Raw genomic sequence first — 9,499 nt, forward strand, 5'->3', positions numbered from 1 at the left:
TGCTATGCATGAACACGGAAAGAGAAAGGAATATTGTTACCCCCATTTTACTGTTGAGTATCTGAGGCACAGAGAGATGAAATGACGTGCCCAAGGTCACACTGGTAGTATGTGGCAGAATCAGCAATTGACCCCAGATCTTCAGAGTTCATGCTCCCTCCTCAAGTATTCGTATAAAGCAAATATTAGTAGGCAGTTGTAAGTTTAGGTTGCATATTTCTAAGCACATCCAAAACAAATTAATTTGTAACTCTGTGACAATGCTCATGGAAATCTTTTTGTGATATTCACTCGACTCTGGTAATAACTATATCCCCAGCTAGCTAAACTCCAAGGCCAAAGGCAGAGGTTTTTATTAGCCCAGCACATAGAATAATAGAATCATAGAATATTAGGGTTGGAAGGGACCTCAGAAGGTCATCTAGTCCAACCCCCTGCTCAAAGCAGGAACAATCCCCAGATTTTTACCTCAGTTCCCCAAATGGCTCCCTCAAGCATGATTATTACTGAGTGAACAAGAAGCTCAATTCACTATTATAATGCCTAGTGAGGCCTCATTTTTGTACTTTCAGTTGGATGAAAGAAGTGCTGAGATGGCGTTTGTGTCATAGGTGCATAAAGGGTGAGTTCTGAAGGTATGAGTGAGTCAAAATACAGGGATCTGCTTATTGCATGGCTGTGGGACCCATTGTGCAGTCATATCTAAATGTCAGGGTTCTGCATAACATGAGTGTGCTGAGCTACTTTGAAGCTGTGAGTCATCCTATTCCTTGCCTTAGCATATCCTATATTCCCACAGCTGAGAGTACTCCATTAACAAATGTGTTACCAACAGAGAGATGATCCCTAAGCAATATCTCACCTTAGGCGTCCCCCAGGAAAGCATTCTTGAGTACTTTCTACTAAAATAAACTGATATAGTTAGGGTAATACATACCTAAATGTCTAGTTTTGCAGCTGTGTTCCGCAGAAATATCAGTTAATACATTGGAAAAATGTCATTATCTGAGTGAGAGTCTTGTGTTTGTCTGGTAAATCTTAATGTTCTAATACAAAAGACAAACAATGTTCTTGTAATTTCTGGAGGCTTAAGGAGATTACCATATCCTGGGATACAATAGCACTTTCCAACTATTAATACATTCAAAACTCATTGAAAGTGGTATTCAAGTCCAAGAAAGATTACCAAGTATCTTGCACGTATTAAACAATCTTATTGGAGTAAGTTCAAACATATGAGTTCTTTCATTGCTAATACAAAATAATAACTAAAAGGATTAGATGAGAAGCTGTATAATATTTACTTACATTGAGTACATTAAGTGATCAAGTATAAAATGCCAAACAGCAAATGAGGATGCTTGTTCTATTTTTGAAGGTAAAATACGAAGTTCAGGCAGCTACAGATTATAAAGGGGAATAGTGGACAGAGCAGTTAAGTACTGTAGCTATAGAAATATTTCTCTGCTACCCTCAAAAATTAAATTGGAGATTTGAAGCAGACTCCTAGAAGGGAAAATACAGAAAAACAAGAGCTGGCATGAAATCAGAAATCATGGTGCTATCAACATCGGCTAATGTCTCAGTTGCATTGGCCTGCATGAGTGTATGAGATTCCACAGTGTGATGTGGAGGATATAGAGAGGAAAATTAGCAAGTCATTAAGGAAATGACTGGAGAGCAGTTCAGGATACACTGCCAACATCAGCTTATTTGCATTGCTAAAGGTTGGAAACAGGATGCTACCTGTAGCCTAAATTTCGGGAAAGGGAGCCATATCTTAGGCCTTTTGCATCTGTAGGCTGCAGTGTTTCTCTGACTATCATTGTTATTGGAATTGGAAACACAATGATATTCAAAGGGCACAAAGCAATCTTGGATAATAAAACACTGTAAAAACCAAAGAAAAGTGGAATATATGACAATATAGTAAAGATAAACTATTAATGGGAAGTAATCTTTGCTCATGGATTATTCTTTCCAGAGGCAGGACATTGAGAAGTGACATGACAAGAGACTGGATGTCTTTCTGAAAAATATGCTTTAATCCCAATTCTAGGTGAAGTTTTGTGGCCTAAGTGCAGGGGGTAGGGGCTGACTGGCTGGGTGGACTCATTTGGCCGACCGTGTGAATCTGTGAATATATATCCCCTTCGTTCCTTCCACAGCCCTTGGGGAGAATGGGATTGCCTACATTGCTCTCAACATGCTCATAATACTTATAGCTCTGCATTTAGATAATGTGTATAATCTAATTGCATGCTTCAGGGCTTCAGCCAATTGCATACAGAGGTCAGGAAGCAATTTTTCCTCCCAGTTCACATTTGTTATCTGGAGGGTATATTTTTTTCCGCCTCCCACTGAAACATCAGAGATTAGACACAACTAGAGATGGGACACCACTTGGGGTGAATCAGTGTACTGCCATGGTGCAGAGAATTCTCTAAAATGCTTCAGATTCATTGAAGTAATTGGACTCATCATAGGAGTATTTAGGTGAAATGTAATGGCCTGTGATATACAGGAGGTAAGATTAGGTGATCTAATGTTCCCTACTCTGTGACTCTATGAGACTCTAACAGCCTTTTTTAAATCTTTCATTCAGATATAGGTTTTGGGTGGCGATTGATTAGCTCTCATTAGAACACAGTGAAAATGATTTTTGTGTGTAATGAAATAGGTTTGAGGGTATAAACGAAGGATTTGTATAGGTTACTCTAACCAGACATGCAAAGGTAGGTGCTAGGTTTGGAGTGAGTTAAAGTGCCTGTGATTTCTGTTGAAAAGCTTTATGTTCAGTTTCTGGAATAAAAAATTAAAGGCTAAATCCTACACCTGATCCAGAATGATTGCAGGATTGGGATAGATTGATATTTGAGGACTGACTAGAACTCTGCCTTTGTATTTCACATCCAAACATTCTCTTCATGAGCTATTCATTTTTGTCCCAGCTTAAATATTCAGCCTTTGATTCCTGATTGAATTACAATACAAAAATTCACCCTTTCCCTCGGTATAGCCTGCCTTGCCTGGGGTGGGTAAAAGGAAAGGGAGATGAAAGTTTGGCCAATCACCTACCCCACCCTGAAATACCTTTTGAAGCCCAACAATCCTTCCTTTTGCTGGGAACCAAACTATGGCAGTTTCATATATGGGTAGAGACAGGGCTCCCTGCACCCTCTCTCCATCTAATACATTTGTGAAGAGGTAGGCATAACATAACCCATAGCTAGTAAAGCATTTTAGGATCTTCTGGGCCGCAAGGCACTATATAATGAAAGAGAGACTTATTTCTTAACTGCTTTCACAGTGCTTGCTATCGTCATATTTTGGGACATTATTTCATTCTTGCAGATTGTATTGCATGCTTTTGAGTCTCTTTTCAGTGTTCATATAGTGGAAGATGTAAGTGCACACTGATCCCTCAGTTTAGAACATTGATAATTGCACCGCAAGAGGCATTTGCTTCTGCTAATTCTACAACATACATAGTAATGCATGGCCATGTATCACAGAGCAGGAGCTAGTTAATGGAAGCTGTTTGTGTGTGGATCTAACGGCACAATTTGACCTTATTCCTTTTGCACAGCTTCTCTCAAACATAGTGCTTGTCCATATTTCAGACGTAAGGACCCTCTTATTGCTATATTTTAGATACTAAATGCATTTTATTTTAATGTTTGGCTCACAAACCCCTCCTAACAGAAACAACTTTGTGCTGCCTTCAGTATCAGGAACACACAATGTTCTTTAGTGATTCCACAAACTTTTTCTCAATTAAATGCAAACTGATACCCCCCCAGCCACTTTTGATCATGTACTCCAGCTTGCTTGCAAGCCATTCTTATCTGCAGAAGTATTTTCTGATCTCCTTTGTCACAGTCCCTGGAGGTGTGTAAATTTCTTATGATGGTTTCACAGTGTCAGTTGTCTTTTCAGTAGCAGTCAAACTACCTATGTCATTCTTTTCCCTAAAGTTAACATGCCTGATCACCTATATAGCTGTATCCCCTGTGTCCTATTCAATCTTTCTTTTCCATTAACTGTGTCCTAGAATTTTAATGTCCAAGTCTGTTTCCTGATCTAGGTAAGTCTCAGTTAACAAATTATATCATATTTCTTTTTACACACATGTGGTGCAGTTGTAAGTCTCTGCTTTGTATTGCCTTTAGGTCTGTTTAGGAAATAACGTTTAATTTCTTTTATCCAAAATATGATTATTCTCCCTTTGTCTCCATATATGTGCCCTTACTTAAGCCTTTTCTCTCTTTATTTAGTAATGTTTCAATTGTTTAGTCCCTTCTTCCCTATCTAAATGGTATAATCATCCCCCTGATGTGTGCCACACAATGTTGACCACACAGCAAGGTCTGCACAACAGCCAAATAGAAAAACAAAACATGCTTGTATATTCTACCTTGGTGCAGATGATGGCAGGCAGCCCTGTGTGCCTAATCAAAGGTGATTCAGCAGGGCATGGCCACAGGAAACAGTGAACGTATTAAAAAAGGTGCAGTTTAAAAGGGGTCCATAGTAAAGCAGCCCAGAGAAGTTCAAATGAGGCTTATTCCACTGTGCACCAATGAAATGGGGGTCTGGGCTCAATGGAAGTCTCAGGACCATGCTTACTGCATGGACACTTATATTGCCCACACAGGGACAATATAAGTTTAGCACTGTGGGACAAAAGCTACAGATTAATTGGATGCTTCCATCATCACATTGCTCCCTAGCGCTAAGGACTGATGAGAGGAAGGATGATATTATGGCTAAGGCACTAGACTAGGACTCAGGAGAGCTGGGGTTTATTCCCACCTCTGCCACAGAGTTCCTGCGTGATCAGTAAGACAAATGAAACTCATACTTCTCTACCCCACGAGAGTGTTGATAGGTTCATATTTATTCCTGTATGTGAGTTGTTTGGATACTACATTGATGAGTACCATAGGAAAGTCTGCAAATAAATAGCACCCTGCTGAGATATTGGTTAGTGAGTGACCATCAGAGTGACCATCAGAGAGATGTGTCAGAGGGGTAGCCATCAGAGAGATGACCACCATCCTATACATGACTAACTTCGTTTCCTGCATCCCCTATGTGACACACACCACAATGCTCTCCTATCACATCTACTGACCCATGCTTAGTTGATGAAATCTCACAGGATCATGGCACAGTGCTTGGGCCAAACATTTTCAAGGCATCTAGTGTTTCTGTATGCCCAATTTGAGCCTCTTAAAAGGGCCTGATTTTGAGAAATTGCTGAGCACTCATTTTCTTAAAATCAGGCCCCTTTCAGGTATCTTAGGTTGAGCATTCAAAATCATTGGTAACTTTTGAAAAATCTTTGCCTGGGAATTTCTCCCCTGCTCATATATTGGCAAACTTATGCTTTTTTAAATAGTTATCCATTATAGAAGCATACATCCATGCATGTTACACATCAGTAATTTATCAGTATGATTAGGCTGATTAATTGCTGAGATTTATGAAGCTTGTATCTTTTTGTATACACAATAGAATTATGAAAGCTGCAAATGCAATTTATCAGATCCCATTATATAGAGAAGAATTTCACAGCTAGGTGTTTTTATACTGGCTTATTATGAAGAAAATTGTAAGTGTTGAAATTCTTTAGAGAAAATCCAGGTACACAATGATTATTAAAATGCCCAATGGCATCAATCTTTCTCTTAATTGCTGTTATTCAAACTGCCTCTCAATGTCAAATCATTTTCCTAAGATATTGACAAATGGGAGCAATATCATGGAGGGTCATACCGCCTGTCAAAATGAATCTCATATGTCAGTAACTCAGGATTCATTTATGTCACTTTGAAATTATTTGCCATGTTTTAAATAACCAAGAAATCAACGTGAAAGGTACGGTGTTGTAATTTTTGTCCACCAAGAGTATGTTTACTTCAGTTTTGGGTACAGTGTGACTGCAGAAATGGGACATGAAGAGTTAAAATGCTTTTCATGGGAATGAGAACTATACTCAGTAAGGGTTAAAAGCTTTTCCTGATTTCCGAGGTAATGTTTTGCTCCTGCCTATAGTAGCTATAGGTAACCCGCAAAATTAATCACATTAACACGTTTCCCAGAAAAGGTCAAATTACACCATTACTTAAGAAAGCCCTTGGGTGTGTGTATATGATTCCTGTGTGTGTGTGTGTGTGTGTGTGTGTGTGTGTGTGTGTAATGTATTTGATCAATGCAAGAAGATGCAGTAAGAGAGAGAGAAAAAAGTTACACTTTTTATTTTGCCAACGAATCTGTTGCACTTTGCAATGTTTAAGTGGGCTTATACAACATAAACATTTGGGACATTTAACATATTGAGCTCAAATAAAAATGACACGCAGATCGTTCACTTCTGAAGCTGCCTTGTGTTCAGTTATTGGAACACTCCATCCTTGTGGTTTCCGAAATATTATATCTTCCAGATTAAACTTTCTATTTTCCTCAAGGTAGTGTTGCTTTTCAGCCCTCAATGGCTTGGTTTTTGCCTAAAGAATCAGGTCCTATCAGCAAAATCAAAGGCGATTTACACAGCTCAGTAGTCATTTAGGATTTCTGTGGCTCAATTAAGCATGTATAGCATGCCACAGCCACTGAGACTCTGTTTATTCAGTGAAAGTGCTCTGTAATTTATTTAAAATAATCCATCTTTAACAAATAAAGAGGCCATTGACTGCCCATCGCTGCAGGCTTCCATTTAAATACTGCCTCCTTGATGGTCTGTTTTGCTGGTTTAAGTTAAATACCTGACAAAAGTGATTCAGTTTTTTTGGAAATAAGATTTGTATGTGCAATGTTTATTTTCTTTTACACCAGTAATCAGTTAGAACTTCTTTTTAACAGATTGGCCATTAAAAATGATTAATGCTACTCACTTTGATAATAACACATTGTGACTGCCAGCCATTTTGTGTCTGCGTGTGTGTGTGTGTGTGTGTGTTTAAAATTGCCTAGGAATTGTGTTTTTTATTGCTTTCTGTTAATGACGAATCACGTTAGACCTGTTACTGTATATGCACTGAAAATAAGATTGTGTGTCTGTGCCCTATAACAAGAAGTCTTTTCTTCCCAAAGTGCAACACACGTGAGAGATGAGGTTTTTTCTTCTCTCTCTTGAATACTTCAGAAATGATTCATCTATCAAAATTAGCGAGCTGGCCCAAAGGCTTGCCAGTGCTAGCGGGTCATCTCTGAGCATCAAAAGATCGCAGTTCAAGTCCCTGGTAAGTGCTGTTACTGGTTTCATTGGAACATTACCAAACTCAGAAGTTTTCTCTCTGTGATGAAGAACAGCCATTAATATCTACCCTGGGAATAGGAGAAAGTACAGAGCTAAGTTTTCAGTGCACAGGCAAAGAGATTGCTATTGGTTAAAGAACCGCCTTTTCAGGGTTAAGGACAAATAAAATTCTGGCAGCCATAATGGCACCTCCTGTCCAGCGGCTACACAGTGTTGCCTGTGTCTTGTCTTCATCTGAGAATAAGAAACTTGAGAGGGGAAAGGGGTGAAATGATGCTGTTTATGTTATTTAGCTACTATTTTTTTATCACAAATAAACAGAATTGTTGACAGTCCACATTGCTTTCTCGTAAAAGCAGCAAAAGAGAAAATGTCAGATGCTCAAGGAAATGCAGTAGGATCAAGGCAGCACAAGATCCTGGTTGCAGTAAGTTTACATACTATTCTTATGAAAGTTATGCCAATGGTTAAATTTGTCACCAGCTCAAATGTACATTATCCATCAACAACTGTTATGAGAAAAGTTGCCAATTCCATTTTAAAATAAGAACAGCTCTTTTTCTGTTAGAGAAAGTCTATCTGCACCAAGAGTACTGGATATTGTCACAAATTCAGTTGCCGAGGACTTTGCATTTACTACTTGGAACTTCATGGTGGTAGCAGACACAGAATGTACAACCTCCTGCTCCAAAAGTACAGACCAGTATCCCCTGTGCTATGTAAAATAATCTGACTAGCTCCTGGAAGTACAGGGTCTATGACTTACAGCTGGTAAACTATCTACTCAATAGAGGGTGCTGGTATATATACTAATTTGCTGGTTCATTGAAATAGCTAGGAAAGCCAAGTAAGGACTGGAGTCACAGTAGAATTACAAAATCTACATCTGGATTCTGGAGATAGCTTGGTTCAGTTCAACTTCAAGATTATTTCATAAAGAGTTTTCATTTACTTTCAGTTCAATATTTTTGTCTTCATTTTTATAATTACTGTTTTATGTGAACTAATCCTGACACTACAATAACATAATTTCAATTTGCATTTGAGTGGCATATATTTTCAAGCATTAGGATTGTCAGCAGGGATCAAACCCGGGGAACATCAGCACACTAGAGAGTCCTACCAGTTGACCTAGAAGTGTAACTGGATTTGCAGACTTTTATTGTCACTGGGGTTGGACAGTAGAGGGAGACAGTGTCACATGCCCTAAACCCAGACTAGTACATTGAGAATACATGATTATTTTTTTCTTTCACCTTTGTTGAGTTTCCGTTTTCTGTTATAATTGTTGTATGCTCTATTTAGATTTGTGTTTTATGCCAAAAAAATAAAAACAGCAGAAAAAAAATCTTTAGGGAAACATTTCCAAACAATACGTTCTCAATTTGTATGTGCAAACTAGGCAGTTAGGTACACAAATGCCTGTCCCAAAACTCTGATTTGTGCACCCAAGTACATGGCGCTTGCACACATGAATACGGCTGGTCTGTTGAAATCAGATTTTTAGTATTCAGAACATTGGGTTTAAGATCTTGGGGACTCTTCTTCCCCTACAACATAAGCATAAGTCCCACTGATGCTAAGGGGATAATACTAAGCAATAAAAATAACAGGTAATACTTCTGTAGCTCTCGACATCCATAGATATCGGTAATTTTATCCCATCTATAGCAAAGGTGAAACTGAGGCAACAGATCACAGAAGTGCCCAAGATCACATAAGTTAAAGGGAGAAACAGGAAAGAACCCAGGTGACCTGACTCCCAGCCACATGCTCTGTCCACTGGAGGATGCTTCTATCCTGGTTCTTTGTTTGGATTATGACATTTTGCACACTCAGAAAAGGTTAAAAGACTTTGATTTTTTTTTGCACTTAAAACTTAAAATGTTACATTTCATTCATAGCAGATAAATATATTACGTGGGTGAGGCGCTGGGGAGAACAGGGACTGTGCAGCAGGAGCAAGCTCGTGTGTATGTGTGGGGAAGAGAACAGAAATTATGCTGTGTGAGGCATTGGAGGCCCTCCAAATATTTTTATTCATCATTACTATTTTTATGTGAAAACGAACAGGCTTCCAGGCCTGGCTGGTTCGCCTCAGGCAGAGATTTTGGCAAATTCTAATCCAAATCCATTTCTGGGAGAGAGAGTGTATGTATATATGTGCATGCTTCTGTGTGTCCAGGGTGTTTGCATAAACTCCAAAATGTGCAGCTCTTTATCTGCTATTTCTTA

General features: G+C 38.8%; 1 long non-coding RNA gene across 1 annotated transcript; it reads left to right on the forward strand.

Annotated features, from left to right (window-relative positions):
* Positions 1–7,113: 7,113 nt before the first annotated feature.
* On the forward strand, positions 7,114–9,015 carry LOC123370778. Its single transcript, XR_006579544.1, has 3 exons — positions 7,114–7,247; positions 7,621–7,691; positions 8,936–9,015. It is a non-coding gene; the product is annotated as an uncharacterized LOC123370778 (long non-coding RNA).
* Positions 9,016–9,499: the final 484 nt, after the last annotated feature.

The sequence above is a fragment of the Mauremys mutica genome, chromosome 5 (genome assembly GCF_020497125.1).
Source record: "Mauremys mutica isolate MM-2020 ecotype Southern chromosome 5, ASM2049712v1, whole genome shotgun sequence".
In the NCBI taxonomy this organism is placed as follows: Eukaryota; Metazoa; Chordata; order Testudines; family Geoemydidae; genus Mauremys; species Mauremys mutica.